This window comes from Lepidochelys olivacea, assembly GCF_965140295.1.
Source record: "Lepidochelys olivacea isolate rLepOli2 genome assembly, chromosome: 2".
Taxonomy (NCBI): domain Eukaryota; kingdom Metazoa; phylum Chordata; order Testudines; family Cheloniidae; genus Lepidochelys; species Lepidochelys olivacea.
In genome coordinates this window covers 216,937,550-216,960,314 of record NC_140412.1, presented here as the reverse complement: position 1 = coordinate 216,960,314, position 22,765 = coordinate 216,937,550, and positions in this window count along the sequence as shown.

Genomic DNA, 22,765 nt, shown 5'->3' with positions numbered 1-22,765 from the left:
TCCATTCAAGTCAATAGGAGTTGTGACTTGGTTGAATGGGCCCAGGATTTCACCTAAATATTATATAGGCCATTTTGAGAAAACTTTCCCCCCCCAACAATAATTACTGTAAAACACACATGGTGGCATTCTCAGAGAGAGAGAGAGAGAGAGAGAGAGAGAGAGTGTGTGCATCTGCCCATCTATAAAACACACTTCAATTCACAAACCATTGCATATGAAGGAAGAGAAAGAAATAACATCTCTTCTGTGGACTTTATTGAAATTTTGGTCCACTCTTAGATGCCAAGGTTACAGAAGCTTTAGAGATCCCTTGGATGGAATGGATAGATGGCCAACTGGAGAATATTAAAAAAAACAAAACAAAAATCTACTGATTTTAAGGATTGAATCCAATCCTCTTGCTATTGAAAACTCCATCCATAACTAATCGGTGGCAACATGGAATACCCTCATTAACTGTATCCCACAGACCCTGATATTATTCCAGTGTTTACAGTACTCCTGAGCAAAATCTAAAACCATCAACCAGGATATCTATATTTTAATAGTGTTAATGCATTCACTCTATTATACACAAATGTCAAATATGACAAAAATCACTCATCTTCAGATATATGCATAACAGATTTTGGTACATACAGTTTTTGTTGTTCTCACGCGACAGCAAAATTAAAGATGCAGAGCCAAGGGGGCCCATACCATTTGCAATCTGTAGCATTTCAATGTATTTTCAACACTGTTGTAAATATGTATGGAGTTTTACATAGACTCTATGCTTGCTTCTGTTTGTGATGCATCGACAAGACACGGTAGGCTATCATAGGCAGATATTTACTTTGGGGAATTCCCTTTTGGGCTTTTTTTGGTTGAAAACTGCTTCATGACATACAGTACTGCAAATCCCCAGAAATGTACTATGCTATTATTGCCAGCTGAGTTCTTCCAAGCAAAGATGACATCAGCCATCTGTCATGTTATACTAATCCTGGGAAGGAAAGCCAACTGTAGAGAAAATAAATACCTTTCATATATATTAGCCAAATATTTATGTTAGAAATGAAATGATTAAAATCTCATTAGTCAAGCTAATTATTGTAAGTGAATAGTCCTTTCCAAGTAACCTTCACACCAAAAATGTATTTGTCTTTTTACTTACCTAAAAGCAAAATGTATTATGAACATATATTTAAAATGATGGGCTCCTACCACATATTGGAAGGTGATGAAATATGCCACCTAATAGTGATCTTTTTGCCTGTGGATTCTTCCCTTCTGCCCTTTGCTAGACCTATTCACAAGGGTATGCCAGGTACTATATAGTGGTTATGATTTTTTCGGTATTTCTGTGATTATGGTGAATGGACCCTACATGGGATCTAGCAGAGAAGAAGCTACCTCCTTCCCTCCTCTCCTCATCACAAACATCTCTATAGTTCACTAAGGAGGACTGGTAGATTAGCAAGAGCTTCATGAGGAAATGTTAAGAAACGATTAATTGGCAGCAGGCACCTAATTCCCTAGAGGGCAGGGAAATAAACTAGCATCAGTGAATAAGGGTATGTCTACATTTACAACACTACAGTGGCGTAGCTGCACCACTTCAGTGTAGACACTACCTACGCCTATGGGAAACTTCTCCCATTGGCATAAGTAATCCACCTTTCCAAGAGGTGGTAACTACGTTAGTTTCTTCCATCAACCTAGTGCTGTTTACTCCAGTGGTTAGGTCAGTATAGCTTGTGTGATTTTTTTTCACACCCCTGAGAGATGTAGCTATACTGAAGTAAATTCCAGGCTTAAGACTTACTTTTATGGTAAGTCTCAGGCTGCAGGTTGCCTTTAGATTATATGGAGATCAACCTCTGGTGCGCTATTTCTGTATTCCTTTTGCTACCGTGCCCTATGGACGCATACCCCCAGAAGTTTTTTAAATATGGTTCTGATAGGAACCATTTATAGAGTACCCTCATCACAAACCAATTAAGCACTGTGCAATAAAAATCACCGTCCAAAACATTAAAAGTCAATCAAAAAGAGCCAGCCAGCCTACTTCATGACAACTCAGCAACCTGGCATGTGAAAGAAAACTAATCATAGTGGCCAAAAATATTCCATGTAATAAACAAATATTGCAAAAGAAAGTTGACAAATATACATTCACATTTTTGTCGGTTATTGCCTCCTCTTTGTTTGCTTTCTTCATATTCTAGCAAATAAATTTACTGTTAAATAGAACTGGTCAAAATTTTCTTTTAATGAAAAATAGTTTTTTAACAAAATGGAAATTTTTTCCAGAATTTAGTTTTTTATCAATTTTTTTGGTTTTCCAAAAAGAACAAAAAAATTGAATTTTTTCAGTTTGGTTGGAAAAATCTTTCTTCCTTTCACTTTCTTGCATGTTTTTACTTTCCCTGTTCTTTTTTCTTTCGGGGAGGGAAAAGGTTGAAGGAAGTTGCAAAGAGAAGGTTTTTTTTCTAACTAAAAAAATTTAGAAAGATGTTTCTAAATTGTTTTATTTTTGATGAACATTTTGAATGAAATGGAAACTTTCCATGAAACATACTCCTTATTTTTTTACAAGCTGTACCGTAAAATAATTTTGAATAATACATAAATTAAGACAATCTGATTACATAATTCATGAACAGAAAAAGAGGGGAAACTAAGTAAATAAATAATTAGTTACAATTATTCACCAGTGCTACTAAGAAAGTCAGACCTTCCATTGATTCCAGTGGAGCTACACTGATTTACAGCCTCTGGGGAACTGGGGAAACACATTTATTTTCCTCTCGTCGTGGCGTGTTCTTTGTTTTTCAGCTTGAATGGATGCTTTGGCATATGTCTTTCAGGCACAAGCTTAAATTTGTCACCCTTCTCTCACATTTTCAATTTATATTGGACAGTCAAGGTTTATATTCTCACTGAGGGTACTGTTGCCACTCTAGTATGTGTTGTAACAGCTTACCAAGTCTTAATTCCGGAATTTGTGACAATTATTTAAATATACTAGCAGCTTTGACAAACACGCTTGCAAATATGAATAGCAAAATATTTATATAAATTACATTGATTTAAATATTAAAGGGGGTGAGCCCATGATTATTTCCTCAGAATACAAAAAGTTTTATCTTCTTGTAATGGGGTTCAAAGTTGCATCTAATTTTGCTTTCAGCACAGTCTACTGCAGGCAGTAGAATAACATGCATGAGTAAAACATTCACAGTTTGGGCCCTACTTTCAGATGGTGAATCATCTGTCGAATCCCCGTTTCCAATTCAGATTTTATTATTATCCTGCTAAATCCCTGAAAATGCTAAGATCTCTACTTGTCTGTGGATTTTTCATCAAAAACAAAGTGCTTTACCAGCCTGCACCAGGAAAAATATATTCTACCCCTGAAATTATGAAATAATTCAGTAGAAATGTTTTGCTATCTTAGCAGCACTTTATCTAATAATGCCACAATCAACGATGAAATCACACAGTGCATTTCTGAAGCCACTTCTGCCTATGCTTGACTTTGTCATCACCTGTGAATGTGAGAGGCATTCGACCTCAGACCCAGATTAGTATATATCATGAAATTATGTTAAGCACTCCTCTGTCTAGCTCTGGAACGTGGGCACTGTAGCAGACACTCGAAGCAACTAGAACATTTTCACATGCACTGTCTGCAACTCATCTGTACCATCAAGTGGTCAGACAGGATACCAAACATTGAAGACCTGGACCAGTGTTGCATGACTAGCATTTGAATCCCTAAACATACAGGAGCAACTTTGCTGGGCTGGTCACCTTGTCAATATGGATGAAACATGACTCCCCAAAGCCATATTTTTCTGGACAGTTGAAAACAGGAGCATGTACACTGGGACAGCAATGACAACGATATAAGGAAACTCTCGAATCTCACCTAAAAGCTGGTTAAATTGACCTGAACACATTGAAAGCTTTCAGAGTAGCAGCCGTGTTAGTCTGTATTCGCAAAAAGAAAAGGAGGACTTGTGGCACCTTAGAGACTAACCAATTTATTAGAGCATAAGCTTTCGTGAGCTACAGCTCACTTCCTCAGATGCATATCGTGGAAACTGCAGCAGGCTTTATATATACACAGAGAATATGAAACAATATATGTTTCATATTCTCTGTGTATATATAAAGCCTGCTGCAGTTTCCACGATATGCATCTGAGGAAGTGAGCTGTAGCTCACGAAAGCTTATGCTCTAATAAATTGGTTAGTCTCTAAGGTGCCACATTGAAAGCTGTTGCTTCTGCCGCTGGATCAGAATGGCAGCAGACATGTTGTTCTGCAGTTAAAGGCATTGAGAATAGCAGAACAGAAAAAGCCAAAGAGAAGTGTGAGTGAAGAAACCAGGCTGTGGCAAAAACATGCGGCCATGTCTGTCTGATGTGTGGATGCATCTGCAGATCGCCTATTGGCTTACAGTCACACAAGAAGATGCACCGAAACAAACTGTCTTTTGCACATCGACCATGATGGGAAACTCCAACAACAATAACAGATTTTTCACCATCTCTACTTTTCACTGTACAACAGCACTTTCTCCAAGGGGGAGAATGAACACTATAAAGTTCAGATTTAATATGTTCACATTATGTATTCATGGCGAGAAGTCCACCATCTCTTTGTTCCAAATGTGTCTTTAAGTTAGAGCATTTGTTCTCTCAGCATCTAACTTAAAAATCAAACCTCTGCTTTATTGTCTTTATAGTAAGCGAGATTCTATTCATAGTTCTGAAGGCATTTCTGCCCTTCAGGAATTCCCAGGAAGTAATGCAGTAGAGAACGGGATGCTTTTGAGTTCCTATGGGTGGCTTCTATGAGAGGTTTCCTCCCTTGTTAACCAGAAATTAAACCTAAAAATAAAATTCTAGTGGCTTCTGCTTCTTCAAGAACCATCACAAGATCCCAGCTTTTTACAATAACACAATGACATTATAGAAATTAGAAAACTTCCAGGAGGAAACGTGCGTGCATTTCCTGTTAACATGCCTTACTTTACTCATGACAGGAGTAAGGCATAAGCTTGTGCTTAGGGGCCCCTGTGCCCGGAGTCATCTGCTTGCATCAGAATCTCAGCTTTCTTCCTGTTTAAAAGGTAGTTTCTAGCCATTAGAGTTGCAAAGAAAGCTTTGAAAGTGTGACCCAAATTTACTTCAGTCAGTGACTTCTGCCTGAGTCTGTAGGAGGCCCGAAATAATAGTTCTGAGAGGTGTGAACTGCCACATATGTCTCTACCATCCAAAATTAAAAGGCTAACCACTCTTTAGGACAAGAAAGCCAGACTAATAACTGGAGAAAGACAGTAGAAAAGCAAAGCTTAAAATTTCCATCCTCTTTACCATTTACCATAGTTTTCCGATGACCTGCACAAGCTAAGAAAGGAAACTCAAGTGGTGTGGGCAGAAAACATAATCTGATGCAGACAAAATCCAACAGAAGTATTACTAAAACCTTGCACTATAGCAATTGTAAAGAATGTGAGGGGTTTGTTGTGGTGGTGGTGGTTTGATTTTTTTGTGCCACTGCAGCTAAGACTCACCTTAGAGTACATTCCAGACCATGAATCACTTTGTCAACCCAGACTGCCTCCACAGCATCCCAGACACTAGCTCTGCATAAAGTGCAGAACTGACAATATACTTCTTTGAGCAGATCGCTTGCTTTCTTTGGATAGTAACAACCATATACTGAGTCCAAGATACAATAGACAGACACACTCCAGTTTTGCCAAAATTTGGCTCATTCACAGAGCAAGATGCCAGAGTTGCCATGTATCATAGTTAACACATATGACTGAGACCCTCTGAGGTTAACTAAGAGATACTCTGGATCCTCAAGGCCTCTGTTGACAGATTGTCAGCACATCCTTTGAAGTGGGAGACCTACTGCCTACCCCAAATCACAACTCATTCCCAATAAACCACTAATGGACCCAGAAGCTCTTGTAAACTACCACTTGGTATCCAGACCCTTATTCATAGATTTGAAGGCCAGAAGAGACCATTTGTCCTGTTTGCTCTTGCCAACTGATCAAGTCAGCAAGAGCAAATGGGACAAATGCCTCCTTTTGGAAAAAAAGTCGGGATGGCCAGGACAGGGCTAAAAAAGGGACTGTCCCAGCCAAAATGGGACATATGGTCATGCTACCAGTAAGGGGTAGGGGAGGCTAGCAAGTGCTAGAGACAGAACTTTCAGACTATGCAGCTTATACAGCTCATTCCCACAAGAGTTAAGAATGACTGTGAGACTAATAATTTTCACACAGACCTATGTGGTATCCAGACACAAGCACAAACATAAATAAGAGAATAAACAAAAACATCAAGCTATTTCTCCTACAGGCTGAGAAAGAAGATAATTTTAGGATTATTAATATTTTTGTATGCATGAAAGCACTACAGTGACATGAATCTTATCAGTTCCTAATAGATAACAGCAAATACAAATAATAAAATCTTTGCCTGTACACACTAGGGCACTCTTTGGTCCAAATTTTCACCCCAGTTATCTCACACACACAAAATCATGTCCATTTTTTTTGTGCTGGCAACTTGAATTGTGAGCCTGAATGTTAGCACCTGAATAGCTTGCTACCTGATTGCACACACAATCAGTTATACTACTTAGTGATGCTTCTACGACTAAAACTTAAATTCAGCAAGTTACAATCTTTTCCTAAGCAGATTTCTCACCTATATTCAGTTCCCAGAGACTTCAACCCCCTTGGCTGAAGGATCCAATGTTCTATGATTTCAAGAGCTCTGAACCCTAGAACCCACCAAGTGATGGATAACTATGGGGTTCTCCACCTTTTCTTCTTTGTCCAGTAAACCTTTGAACTGTATTCTTCGAAAAATAGGCCCAGATCAGTCTTGACTCTTCTGCTCGTGGGTAGACATCATGCTGTCTTCTCAAAGTTCATCAACCCTGCTTCAAGAGGCAGGAAGGCTTTCAGGAGGTGCAGTCTCCATCCTTCTGCTGATGTAAATGGGGCTTCCATTATTTTGATTTCACACTGCTTAATTTACACTGGGGAGAGGTAGATAGCTGCCTTCCTTCATGTCTGGGAAAAATCTGTTTCTTCTTATGTTTGGTCACTGACTTTACAGCAAAATATCAGTGAATATCTATAATTCCTTGTACAGTGTTAATAAAATATTTCACAATGCTATGAATCACCAATGTGTCACAGGCTTTCATAAAAGACTTTACTTGATACACTTTTATAATACAGTAATATTGTATACAATCAATAGATTCAATTACTTATCATTTGAGGTTCTCTTGTCTTTATAGTTAAGAGGCTACCTCCCCCACTTGCTAGTTAGATGTCTTTGTATACCTTTTATGTAAATGTTCCTTCGTTGTCTCTGCCTGACGACCAGGCTGGTCAGACAAGCAAATACACATTCCTTTGTCTAAGGCAGACTGGGCTTATGCATTGCATGGCAAACACATTTTAAGAACATAATTCTAGCACATATTTATAACTCTTTGTACATGATCAGTGAGTTATTAGTCTATATTTCATGGCACCTTTTGGGTATATGTCATGAGAACAGTGTTTAAGGTATAATGAGTACGCCATGCCTGACAAGAGTTGCTGACACAGAGTAGTGAACCACCAATGGGCCTCTATGTCACACTAAGATTTTTCAAATGTGTGCAGTGTTGTCCTGACTCTGCTGCCATTGAAGTCTATGGGAGTTTTGCCAATTAGAGCAAGGCTAGGCCACTGCTGAGCCACTTTCAGAAATACCTGCCTGTAAAGTGCACGTTAAGGAGGACTGTGCTACATGTATGTCTGTTGCCAGCTTTGCTGTGCAGTGAAAAATGTACTGAAGGTGAACCTGGGCTATGGCAAAGGATCCACAGGAGATGATGGTCTTCATTCTGGGCTCTAAGATGTACCCAGTACTACACTGCCCTCCACCTCTATTTGTGATGTGTGTCCTTCCATGTTCATGTGGCAGGAGTTGCTGGTCAAGTGGAGTGGACAGATATCTAGAGAGGTCAGTCATTGCTGACCTATTGTCAGAGAGGTTGTTTGAGACAGAGATTGAGTTGAATATGAATAAGTTTGTACGCACAGGTTCTTTGTACTTCCACTCAAAGAATTTGGTGAAGCATGAGTTAGCTGGTCAGGGACATTGCAATACTGGTATATAGAGGCACACGTACCTACCATATATTTACTGTTGTAGGAATTGGGTGGAAAATCAACCAATGAGAGGAGTGAAAGCCAAGGTACAGGCTAACAGTCAAAAGCATTTTGGCCAGAGAGTCAGAAATAAATGATCTGATGTTATCTTCAGGGACTACAGTAGTGTCCAGGAACTTGGTAGTATTCTTTTAAATAGTTTGTGAGCCCTCTAGTGGACCTCTCTCTCCTCTCCATTTCAGAAGCTACCAGAACCCTGTCAGAGCAGCAGTTATGTAGTTAGGCCTTGTGTTTTGTAAGTAAACACAGGCAGTTGGGCCCCACTGTGCACACGTGGATCCTTCCAGTTGCATTTGTTGTGTAGAAGAGAGCACAAAACACAACTAGGTGGTAATAAAATTAAGAAAAATAGCAATGCTTTTATTCCCTAATGTATAAATAGCATAAACTAAGAATATCAGTGTTGAGACCTGCAGTGAGGATCTGAGATCAGCATCTTGCTGTGGCTGTGAAATATATTTGAAATATACTACTTGTGAAGAGAATTTAAACAGATTGTCAACAAAGGGACATCAGTTCTGATTGACTATATAGTTGATTATTTTTACATTAAAATACAGCTTTTGTTTCTTTTTAACTAATTTAACTAATGTTTGTAAAGCATCCTCATGCCCAGAGATTTCCCTACACCCCCCTTATGGGGAGTGTACACCCACTCTGAATTTCCCCAACAGCCCTCCCGCCCTCCCTCCCCCCCACCCAGTTTTGTGAACTAATTACATGCAGTGTTGCCAGTTTAGTGATTATTTGGAAATTCGAATTAAAATTGAAACATTAATACACACTTTAAAAGCATATAAAGTGTATGATAAAATACATGTATCTGAAAAAGTATAATAGATTTGAAAAGTATGAACATAGATTAGCTTCCTTATACAGCTGTTGTTTTTTATGACAATTTCAGTGCATTCATTTCGGTGATGTTGGCCAACCTAATAATTTCAAATTATGATTTGTAAGCAAAGTCTAAATGAACTCTCCCTGAAAGCTAGTGATGAGCTGGGGGGAAAGACTTCAGGACCAGATTGTATTTACATTCACACCTAATCTACCTAGGTATCCAGCAAACAGAGCTGTGTTGCCCAAGTGATAGATTTTGGCTGGGGTTGGGTTACAGATCACTTGAATGCACGGGTGGGGAGTGGGGGAATGAAATGTTGTTATTGTAGGAGTAAAGGGCAATAGAACTGTACTTAGCCTGTGCTGACAGAGGGCATCAAGAGAGAGGGTGGGGACAGGTGTTTTGCTTGATGGCCTGCCTGAGTCACAAGTACTATCTGACCTGCCCCTCTCCACTGTTTAAAGACAGAGCGGATTAGGCTCCATAGAGAGTATTTTGTTTTGTTAAGTGACCACTACAGCTGAAATCACTGATAATCAGGTCTAAGTGTTTAGACCTGCTGTGGGGACAGTGTTTCTGAGGAAGAGACGGCCCAGTCTGCACTAGCAGCGAGGGTCCCCCCCTGAGAGCTCAGCTGAAAACACTGAGAGCCAGGGGAACCTCAAGAGACCAACGAGCAGAGGTCACAGTGGCAGGGGGCAGCAGAAGGTGATGGCGCGGGGCCATTGGCAATAGAGCGGTGGAGTGAACGGTGGCACAATGAACAGCAGTGGCCAGAGTGAACAGTGAACAGCTGGAGGAATGAGCAAGGTGCCTTCTTGCCCCCCACCTGGGAGGTGAACTCATGTGAAAGCACCTCTGAACTCTGAGTCTCCACTGACCAAAAACAACACCAGTCAGTAGTAACGAGGCCGTTAAGAATGCTGGAGACACAATAGTTCATGTGAACAAACATCGCTGTGGCATCCTACTTTCTATTTAAGCAAGAGATACCACACACTACAAACTGGAGGCCAACGTTAAGTGCATTGTCACTGGTTCATCCTGAAGCTGAACACCGGTTCTGAACAAGACCAGCAGACGCTCACTGTCTTTCTGCAAGAAACTCGACTGACTGGCTAGACGCATGTGGTGCAACAGTGAAAGGCTCAACAGTTGAAAAAGTGAAGAACTCTCTCACCACAGTCAAAAAATTTGCTGATGAACGCACCAATGCAAATGGACATCAAGTATTAAGTCATTGTGTACGTTATCTTGATGTCAGTGGTAGGGCAGTAGATGCATTTCTAGATGTTCACCTTATAGAAGACACATCGTCTGCATCTGTGACAACCCACATCTCAGAAGAGTTAAATGCTTGTCAATTGGACCCCAAACAGATGGCTGCTTGTGCATTTGATGGAGCTGCAAACTTCTCTGGAAGACATGGTGGAGTACAAGCTTTGCTCAGAGAAAAGTGTAACCTTAATCTCTCCTATACACACTGCAGAGGCCATCTACTCCAACTAGCGCTAGTACAAGCTGCAGACTCTTCAAAAGACATTAAAAAGCTATAAATTTAATGTCTTCATTATATTCTTTTTTCAGCAAGAGTACAAAAAGACTGAATATCTTGGAAAATATAGAAGATACACTGGGACTGAAGTTCAAATTAGTCCAACCTGGGTAAACCCTCTGGCTTGTTCATGAGCGATCCTTGGCTGTTGTCTTAAAATTACTCCAGCCGTTATTACTGGCTTTGGAAAGTATCTACCAAGATGGGATGGATCTAAGTAGTGAGGCTGTTGGATTACATTTGCTATTTTGTTCAGAGAAGATTCTTGCCATTCTCTCTCTTTTGTAAGTCTACTGTTGAAACCACTTGGGTCATTAAACAATGCCATCCAGGCATCTGCTACAACAGTAGTAGATCTTTGTCCAGAAATAGAAGCTACATTTGGATCAATCAGAGAGCTATCCACTGAAAAAGTATTGGAAGAAGCAAAGACTTCAGTCCAGTAGTTGACTAATGAAGGCATTTATATTGAATCCTTAAGTGAAGAGGACAAGAAGTGTTTGTTAAGACAACTGAAAAAGTACACAGACTTGATTCTTAAAAGTCTACAACAGTGACTTCTAGATTCTACTCAACCTCTATGTAGCTTTTGCAGATCCCTGTCCTATGAAACACCGACAGTTGAGTGGAGTGAGGCACTACCAGCAATAGGGCTGCCATGTGCTCAGGACAGAATAGAGAATTTGAACACAGAGTAGAATAGCATATGACGAATGAATGAAGATTTGACTTCAACTTCTTTTTTTATTATCACTAGTGGCTCGACCCGATCTTCATGCTATGTTTCCTAGGATGAAAGAAGTAGGAATTCATCTCTTGCTACTCCCAGTCACAACAGCTACAGTTGAGCATTCTTTTTCATCATTGAATAAAATTTTGTGTTCTGAAAGAAGTTGCCTTCTGCCTGATCATGTGAATGAACTAATGAGCATATCAGTTGAAGGAATGGAAGTACTAGACACACAAGAAGCCACCAAAGATGAACCCATTTCATTCAAGAAGTTCATTAACAGAGTTGTGCAAAATTATAACAAGAAACTGGAAGTCCTGGCACAGTCAAGGAATTATGATGTGATTGTAATAACAGAGACTTGGTGGGATAACTCACATGACTGGAGTACTGTCATGGATGGATATAAACTGTTCAGGAAGGATAGGCAGGGCAGAAAAGGTGGGGGAGTTGCATTGTATGTAAGAGAACAGTTTGAGTGCTCAGAGCTCCAGTATGAAACTTCAGAAAAACCTGAGAGTCTCTGAATTAAGTTTAGAAGTGTGAGCAACAAGGGTGATGTCATGATGGGAGTCTGCTATAGACCACCAGACCAGAGGAATGAGGTGGACAAGGCTTTCTTCAGGCAACTAACAGAAGTTACTACATCACAGGCCCAGGTTCTCATGGGAGGACTTCAATTACCCCAATATCTGTTGGGAGAGCAATACAGCAGTGCACAGACAATGCAGGAAGTTTTTGGTAAGTGTAGTGGACAATTTCCTGGTGCAAGTGCTGGAGGAACCAACTAGGGGCAGAGCTTTTCTTGACCTGCTGCTCACAAACAGGAAAGAATTAGTAGGGGAAGCAAAAGTGGATGGGAACCTGGGAGACAGTGACCATGAGATGGTCGAGTTCAGGATCCTGACACAAGGAAGAAAGGAGAGCAGCAGAATAGCAGACTCTGGACTTCAGAAAAGCAGATTTTGACTCCCTTGGAGAATTGATGGGCAGGATCCCCTGGGAGAATAACTTGAGGGGGAAAGAAGTCCAGGAGAGCTGGCTGTATTAAACAATCCTTATTGAGGTTGCAGGAACAAACCATCCCAATGTGTAGAAAGAATAGCAAATACGTCAGGTGACCAGTTTGGCTTAACAGTGAAATCCTTGCTGATCTTAAATACAAAAAAGAATCTTACAAGAAGTGGAAGATTGGGCAAATGACCAGGGAGGAGTATAAAAATATTGCTCAGGCACGCAGGAGAGAAATCAGGAAGGCCAAATCACACTTGGAGTAGCAGCTAGCAAGGGATGTTAAGAGTAACAAGAAAGGTTTCTTCAGGTATGTTAGCAACAAGAAGAAGGTCAAGAAAAGTGTGGGCCCCTTACTGAATGGGAGAGGCAACCTAGTGACAGAGGATGTGGAAAAAGCTAATGTACTCAGTGCTTTTTTTGCCTCTGTCTTCATGAACAAAGTCAGCTCCCAGACTACTGCACTGAGCAGTACAGTATGGGGAGGAGGTCACCAGCTTTCTGTGGAGAAAGAAGTGGTTCGGGACTATTTAGAAAAGCTGGACGAGCACAAGTCCATGGGGCCAGATGCACTGCATCCAAGGGTGCTAAAGGAGTTGGCGGATGTGATTGCAGAGCCATTGGCCATTATCTTTGAAAACACATGGTGACCAGGGGAGGTCCCAGATGACTGGAAAAAGGCTAATGTAGTGCCCATCTTTAAAAAAGGGAATGAGGAGGATCCAGGGAACTACATGCCAGTCAACTTCACCTCAGTCCCTGGAAAAATCATGGAGCAGGTTCTCAAGGAATCAGTTCTGAAGCACTTAAAGGAAAGTAATCAGGCACAGTCAGCATGGATTCACCAAGGGCAAGTCATGCCTGACTAACCTAATTGCTTTCTATGATGAGATAACTGGCTCTGTGGATGAGGGGAAAGCAGTGGATGTGTTATTCCTTGACTTTAGCAAAGCTTTTGATATGGTCTCCCACAGTATTCTTGTCAGCAAGTATGGGCTGGATGAATGGACTATAAGGTGGATAGAAAGTTGGCTAGATCATTGGGCTCAAAGGGTAGCAATCAATGGCTCCAGGTCTAGTTGGCAGCCGGTATCAAGCGGAGGGCCCCAAGGGTCAGTCCTCAGGCCGGTTTTGTTCTTCATTACTTCTTCTTCTTCATTCATCTTCATTACTGATCTGAAGGATGGCATGGACTGCACCCTCAGCAAGTCTGCAGATAACACTAAACTGGGAGGAGTGGTAGGTACGCTGGAGGGTAGGGATAGGATACAGAGGGACCTAGACAAATTAGAGGATTGGGCCAAAAGAAATCTGATGAGGTTCAACAAGGATAAGTGCAGAGTCCTGCACTTAAAGGACGGAAGAATCCCATCCACTGCTACAGACTAGGGACAGAATGGCGAGGCAGCAGTTCTGCAGAAAATGACCTAGAGGTTACAGTGGACGAGAAGCTGGATATGAGTCAACAGTGTGCTCTTGTTGTCAAGAAGGCTAACGGCATTTTGGGCTGTAGAAGTAGGGGCGTTGCCAGCAGATTGAGGGACGTGATCATTCCCCTCTATTCGGTATTGGTGAGGCCTCATCTGGAGTACTGTGTCCAGTTTTGGGCCCCATACTACAAGAAGCATGTGGAAAAATTGGAAAGAGTCCAGGGGAGGGTAACAAAAATTATTAGGGGGCAGGAGCACATGATTTATGAGGAGAGGCTGAGGGAACTGGGATTATTTAGTCTGCAAAAGAGAAGAAGGGGGGATTTGATAGCTGCTTTCATCTGCCTGAAAGGGGGTTCCAAAGAGGATGGATCTAAAGTGTTCTCAGTGGTAGCAGATGACAGCACAAGGAGTAATGATCTTAAGTTGCAGTGGGGGAGGTTTAGGTTGGATATTAGGAAAAACTTTTTCACTAGGAGGGTGGTGAAACACTGGAATGGGTTACCTAAATAGGTGGTGGAATCTCCTTCCTTAGAGGTTCCTTAAGGTCAGGCTTGACAAAGCCCTGGCTGGGGTGATTTAGTTGGGGATTGGTCCTGCTTTGAGTGGGGGTTGGACTAGATGACCTCCTGAGGTTTCTTCCAACCGTGATCTTCTATGATTCTATGAAACCAAGAAGGATGTAGATGTAGCACTTCATAGAAGGCTTGAGTAGCCAATTTTAATTTGTGTGATGATTTTAAAACATGAGTTATATCTAATAAAATGGTCATGAAACATTTTTCAGTTTTAATAGGGTGCCATACAGCCCACCTTCACCCTCACGGTCTCACCCTCATCGTCCCTGTCCGCCGCTCCCCCCCCCCCCCCCGGTAAATTCAAACATCCTCCCTAATTTCAATTCCTGGGGGAAACACTGCTCATGCCCCATTTAAAGTATGTTGCATCTTTAAATATGACCTATGGTGATAGATGTCTCAAGTATGTCCTCCTTTGTTTCACTATTCACTTTCCACTGTGCCTGACCAATTGTTTCAAATAATTATGTGTCTAACTGAAAAGGCCTTTTGCACACAATCAAGTAATACTGGATAAATGTGTGATCCTCTCTCTTCCTGATCTTTAAAGATTGTCAAGGCACGAGTTGATAGATCTAAGCTGAATAAAAAATCCTCTTCTGTGCAATTTATAAATCAGGACATTTGGTATTAATCTGTCTTCTGCAAATGGAACCAATCCCAATTTTTGGGAAGACATCCACATTAAACATAGACCTTTTCTGTGTAAGCCACAATATGTGGTTACAGCCAAGTTAGGTTCAAATCCAAATGCTAAAATGCTCTTCATCCAGCTGAAAGGAGGACTTTTATTTAATTCCGGAACATTTTCCCTCTGTAATCTTCACATAAATGTAAACATCAGCTGTTACTATGCCCTGATTTTATTTTAACCTGAACTCTATTTACTATACCTCAGGATAATTCACATGGAGCAAAGAGCCCTAATATTTGTATTTTAGAATAAATATTAAGAATATCTCTCTCAGGGGAAGAAAATGTTTAGATAACCTGCCTTTCACACAGAAAAGCTGGCTCCTCAACCTTCAAGCCAGCAGTTCTTTCCTGTCTTTCTAACCAAGAGACAGTACTACAGTATAAAAATTCAGTGCCTCCTGGCCATAGTTAAGAATCCCCTGTTTCTTTGCAAAAGGGAGAACGTATGGAAGCTGTAAATAAATTATGATTGCCAAAGATCAGAGGAATTTTTACACAAGACCAAAGCAACTTAAGCTCATGCTTTGATACAGCCTGTTAATAATTCAGCTCAATGGTAATCTTTACATCCCTAGAATTCCTAACAATTGAAATGTTCTTCAGGGTATTAGCAGATGATTAACAGTTGTTTTAAATAATTACTAGCTGACCTCTAGAGGTTGCATAAGGTACATTGTATAATTTAAATAGTAAATCTAACAACTATTCCTTCTTAAATAGGTTCTGTAAGTCTCCTTTGAAAACAAAGTGCCCATTTGACTACCAAGACATTAGATATTTCCTTATTTAACTTCTTCTCCTTGCTGTTTTTCCTAGTCACACAAAACAACCATGCTGAGCTGTTCTTATTCTTTTGTGAAATATGCATTTTAAAAATGGCCTTAATTTAATTTCCTTTGCAATTTCAAGCTTGATTCTAAAGCAAAGAATTAAACAAAAGTCATTGTTGTGATCTGTCCTTCCTGAAGCAGGCAGCCAGCTCAAGCTTTGACACATTCAGGAAACTTGCATCATAACACCATCCCCATTAAAATTTTAAGCACACATAAAAATAGTCTTCTGCCTTTATATAATTAGAGATTATCAAATGTTAATATATGTTGTTATTTCCAGGAGGAAAGTTTTTTGCATCCCATCAATATAATTGATAAGTATAACTTAAAGTAAAATGATAGAACCTTCACACATGGACCTATTAACAACCCAAAATTCAAAGCATTACCTGACCAAAATATGGGGTCATTGAAAGTTATTGAAGCTACTCCGATATATACCAGCTGTGGATTTGGCCTGTGGTCATTATAGGAGCTAGGTGATTTCTCTGAAGGTCAGTTATCGGGCCAGATCCTCAGCTAGTGTAAATCAGCATGGCTCCACTGAAACCAGGGGAGTACCTCTGGGCAGCTGAGAATCTGGCCAATTAAGTTTGCAGCACATTCGCAATGTTGAACATTTGCAATGTTGAACCCCATTTTCTCCTTCATTCTAATTATTTTTCTGTAAATCCTGAGTGATCAGTAGTTAAATGAAATCCCAGTTAAGTAAAAGGTGAAAGAATCTTACTGAAACGGCTTGCTTAAAAAAGAAAAAGAAAAAAAAAGAGTAATTCATAAACATAGAAAGTGAAAGTGCACTTCCAGACGTGCATTAGCTTGTATTTTCCAGGGGCGGGAGGTCAGTTAACATTTCTATTCTAGCATGCACATTCACCTTCTGAAGTGCGTGGAAATTCAGCATAACGAATAACTGATCACCATTACTAATAAGCCAGTACTAATGCCGGTAAGATAGACTCTAGTATTTTCTTTGCTCTTTCATAACTTCATAGTGTATATTGCATTTAAGTCCAAACCAGTGAGTTCACATTCAATGAAAGAAAACATCTCCTTCATTCCTTTCACTTTCCTCACCAATAACTGGCTTCATAAAGGAACATAGTCTATTATTCAAGGATGTTTTCCAGCATGGTTCACAATAGGTTAATGAAAGATATCTAATACTCTTATTAGACCAATCATATTAATAACAGAGACAGGCACAAGAGGGTCATAATGCTAATTGCATAGGAGGTCCAGCCAGAAGGCATCTTTATCTTAGAATTCAAGACACACCAAGTTTGACTAATCACCCACAGTGTGTTTGCAATTAAAATAACACTGTGTTAACCCTGCCAATGTGAGGTATCAATATTTTATGTGTGGCTTGACAGGTTTAAGCTGAACATTTGTGGTGCTTGATATCATGTTCACTTGTAAAGAGAGAATTTCTTACTCCGGTTTAGATGTGTAAACAAGAAAGTTACAGAGGAGAAAATATGAAGGAGAATTTTTTTAAAGAAAGCTAAATTGTTCCAATTATTTCACAGAGTTTCATTAGCCACTTTAAAAAAAGAAAGACTTTACAAAAAAACCACTTCTCTTCCTACAAAATCAAAATCTGGGATGTTTGTAGAAGGTGCTGACCCACCTCCCCAGGAAGGAAGGGCTTGATCCAAAACGTATAGTAGGCAGTGAAAAGACTCATTGATTTCAATGATCTTTGGCTCAGTCTCTAAATACAGGAAATCATGAGGAATGTTTTGTTACTTTATATATGACCCTTGTTTGATTGTCTGGCAGCTAAATTTGAGGCTTCTGCATAAATTAGGCTATTTTGAATGGAGGAATATATGATTACTTCCAAATAGCTTATTAGTTTTATGTATGAGGAAATACTCATCTGGTGCAGATCAGTGCAGTTCCCTTGAAGTTAACAGAATTACGTTCATTACACCAGATGAGACTCTAGCTCTGTATGCGTATATTGGCTAATCACCTTGGTATCTGAGCACCTGGTTTGTATTGTATTGTATTGCACAGTAAAAACTGCTAAGGCATTACTAACTTTGTGCAGCAATCGAGCACATTTTGCTTCATTCCTACCATTCTTATTGACCCTGTATAATACATGATGGTTCTGGTTATCTGAAGGTGACAATTGTGGACTCTCTCTCTCTCTCTCTTTCACACACACACACACACACACACACACTCTCTCTCTCTCTCGCTGGTGTACTTCTGATATTCATTTGCTCCAGTGTTGCTAAACTTGTGACAGTCCATCTGTAAGGAACACAGCTGCTGCTCTTCTCTTTGTCTGAAAGCCCACTCAACCTTCATAATTTACAAAGTCAAAAACTTTTGATAAGTGTTGTGGCTTCTGCAAGTGTACAGACTAAAATCACTGCGTACCTTTCTAGCTCCCCTTACAAGAAGCATTACATCTTAGAGCTGCTCTATTCTAGTAAATATGTTCAAAATCAAAATAGAAACTGCAGGACTCTTAAAAATGTATGTGGACTAGCACTTCTATACCGCTTCTTTGTTATATCCCAGATGTTTTATTATAGGTTTTCACTCCAAAGCTTTTTAAAAAAAATTCTAGTGAGTAATATGAACTCCTGACGCTTCTAAATATTTTTCAAATGATGGTCTATAAAAAAACAGGAACAATTCATGTCTAGGTCAGACCTTTAGATTTAGGCACAGTAGCTTAGTTCTTTGTTGCTTGGACTTTTTCATAAAATAGATCTTGTAAAATGTAAATGCTATCAGATAGATTTAAATATTTTTCTCTGAACTTTTGGGAATAGTTCTGGTACTAGTAGATCTTTGATCTGCTGCAGACAAAATTACAGAAAGTCCCTGTAGTACTGAAACAACCTGTTATTGTTTGTGAGACCTAAATCTAATAATATAAATGATAAATGTGGGACTTACCCAACAAAACAAAAGGAATCTCTATTCACTTCCTTAAAATGTCTAGTAAAAATTACTGTACTTACAAACCTAATCAAGTGGGGTTTCAGCTTTTAAAACCCCAGTCCTGAGACTATACATATTGGAGTTTAAAAGCCTGATGGATCAGCAGTTATTTGATCATGCTACTGTATAAATGTAAGTCCCAACTGGTGCTGGATGGATACCAACAATTCCATTTTGCAAAGACTTTTGAGGTCTTGAAATTTGTGTGTGTTCTACAATGACACAAAACTCAGGCCTTTCAAAAGTTTTGTGAAATGGAATTTTAGTGAAATGTCCATTTTCAGTGTGAAAAGATCAGATTATCTATTTGGGTCTCTCTATCTCTCTCGCATTCTGTCTGGAGCTGACCAAAAAAGTCCATCCTAGACCTCAGGAATCTTTCCATTGAAAAAGTCATCTTAATCTGTATGTCTCCACAAAATGTTTGTTTTTAGAAAACTGCATTTCCCAACAAAAACCTGCTTTGTCAAAAATGTTCTCAACAGCTCTAGTCCCAATGCATGTGTACCCAAATCTCTCACTGAAGTTGAGGGCGAGTTGTGGGTGCATAGTCAGCATCTTTGAATTTACATGCCTATCTCTAGGCAGCTAAGTTTGAAAATTTGGGCCTCATCATTGAGGGCCTGATCCTCATTTGCACTAAGGCCCCATTTACAGTTATTTAACAATGTAAAGGAGCCTTCAATGTTTTCACTGCCAGAGTGGTACAAAGAGAGAATCTGGCCCCAAATGTATACAAATTGTAATAAGCTGCTCATTATTATTTTTTTAAAAACCACAAAAATATTAAATGCAAAGAAAGGGAGCCTGTTTCAAAATATAAACAGTACTATAAAAATTTATATAATCCTCAAGGATTGTGTAGTCTAAATTTATCTACTGTTTTATGAAGGATCATATATAGATAGATATTAGTGCAGATAGATAGACAGATATTAATGCCAGATTGTGCGCAGTACTTATGTGAGTAAATAGTTCTGAGGCAAGATGCCATTCCCATGCTGCTTGTGTGCCCATGCAAGGGCTGGACCCATTCACAAACTTTGGGTTCAACCGAGCACAAGGACTACACAGTATTAGCACCTTGGGTGTTGATAGCCATCCAAAAGTGAAAAAGGAGAAGTGGGAGGGAATGGCTCTGACTGCCAAAGCCTGCACTGGCCATCAGAGCTACATCACCACATATATAGTGCACACTGCGGCAGCCACTTAAGAGATGGTGGAAGACTTGCACTCCCAGGAGCTCTGTGAGCTGTTGAGACTTCTTGAGGAAGAATGCCTCCTGGAGCTCCTACTTGGAAAATGGAGCTCAGTATTGGTCAGTGCTTAAGAGGCACAATGCCAGCCAAATAAACCATGGGTCTCCTAATGTGTACTGACATGTCAAGGAAAAATTGAGACTCAGAGACCTCGTCAGTGCAATACGCACATGCAGCTTCCATTGTCCTATGAGGTAAAGTATTTTCTAGATAGAGCTGTACAGTTTTTTAAAAGATTGATTCAGGGCTCTGTTCATTTTTTGGTAAAAGTGTTGTGCAAAAGCCTTACAAGTTATTTAATCTCTTTAGTGGAAGACCCAGGACTAGTAGACAGTACTTAATCCTTCAGCCCATATAGAAAACTGTCAGGTACAACAGCAGACAAATATAGAGCTTCTCATTGTAACCTTCGAGTGAAAGTGTCAATGGGGGGACTAAAAGGCCCATTGCTAATGCATCCACCGTGCCCTTTAGAAGCCTATATTTAAGTTCACAAACGCACAATTTGAATGCAGATCAGGTTAATTTCACGGTAGTTTTCAAGTTACATCCATTAACCCCTCCTTTTCAGTGGCTGACACTTATTGTCTGCTCATCAGGAATGCTAACCAGAATGAGGCTGGTCTGCTATTTAAAATTATAAAGGCCTCAAAAAGGTTGGTCATCATCTCTCTGTTTGAAAAGCTGATAGTTGCTACTGTCACATGCAAGCCCTAAGATCAGGATAACCAAGGAGAACAAAAGGAAAAACCTCCTTTTTTCCATTTTTTTTCTTTTTTTGCTTAACACAGTCATCAATTTCCTGTTTGTTTGCTGGAACATACCCTTCCCCAGGCGCTGCAAGAGCAGTAATGGCAGCAGCAAGCCTGCAGGTGAAACTGAAAACTAACAGGCCGCAACCGGGTACTAGCCCAGAGAAAAGGGAGGGGAAGTGGGACAGATCATGTGTCATGGTGGTGTTCTCATGTTCTTGGGAAAGGCTTGTCGAAAAATAAATGGGGGAGTAGAAAAACCCTTCTAATAAAAATATATATCGGGACATGCTATTTATTTGAAGTCTGCTTTGCCACAAAATTGAATTATTTTAAATAAGACAATTTGGGGGGGAGGGAGGGGAAGGCAAATTGGCAACGTTGCTTTCAACTACCAAAGGCAGAGAGTCCTCCAAACCAATAGAGGAAGAAGTGTCTAGCAGGCAGGAAGCCAGGAGTTTGAGGTGTTTTTACATTTCATTTATTAATATGTACTCAAGCTTCTTTAACCACAACCATCCAGGGGGCAGAGCATATGCCAGCCTTGAGCTAAAAAATTCAGTGTGTGGCTGTTGATGAGCTGATCACACTTTAAAGTGCCTGATGAATTAGGCATAAAGATCCGAATGAAGTGGAGAGCTCATTAGCATGAGCTCTCTCACCCCTGTAGATCGATACATCTACCATACACTGAAGGGGGAAAAAGGTTTCCATGGACCAGCCAACATCTCGCCAATTAGGCTGTGCTGCTGAAGAGCTGAGATCTGCTTTTTCTGTGGCCTTTCATAGTGTAGCAGGCTGTGGATCCTGAGAGATGAATTCAGCCCTCAGTATTTAACCCTATTTTTATAATCCAATGTGGTAAAGCTATGGTGAGGCTGAAAGGAATTGTTTATAATTAAAAGTTTGGTAGGTTTGGGTCCAAAAATATCTAATGAAAATTTACTTAAACCTCTTTGGTCTGGAAACCTCACTGATCAGGATTTCGTCTGTGCTTTGCTGTATTTCCTGTTTCACCAGACCAGAACAAGAACAGTTTGGGGGCTTGAGTCACCCTTGTTGGCAGAGGGGGTGCAAAGTACACTTCCTGCATCAATACCAGTGAGCCCTGGGGGAAATCAGCCCCAGAAACTCCAGCAGCAAATGGCAGTTTAAAAAAGCTGGTGCCTTCCCTACTAGTGGAGGCAACTCAGGAGATGTTTGGACTCAGTTCATCCCTTAGAAACCCTGATCACACACCCCTCTCCTCTAAGTAACAACTACTTTTAAGCTGTGCTGATTGGCTTCAAGTCCCCACCTGAGCAGGGAGTGCAAACACCTAGTGCTGCTGCAATCCCACTCCAGGAAGATAACACCACAGGGACTCTGTACCCTAGGATAACTAAAGCTGTAGCTCACGAAAGCTTATGCTCTAATAAATTTGTTAGTCTGTAAGGTGTCACAAGTACTCCTTTTCTTTTTGCGGATACAGACTAACACGGCTGCTACTCTAAAGCTGAATTAAACTCTTTCTCCCTTTATTTTCCACTTCCACTTCAGTGTCAGTCTGGAAACATTAATTGCACCTAAACAAATACAAAGCAAAAAGTTAACCAAATGTTTTAAAACCTCAAATGTTTGGTTCAAGTTTAGACTGAAGGTCTGTGTCAGACCTTATAGCCAAGTTGGTTTGCCAATCCTGTGTTATATCATCATCAAATTCTGGCAGGGTGTTACATATACAGTGCCTGCCACAGATGTTATGACAGTGTAAATCAGGACTACCTCCAATGAAGTCAATGGAATTATGCAGGTATAAACCAATTTATGAGAGAAGGATCAGTCTCAGAGTGCATTAGCTTATATCTGGAAATAAGC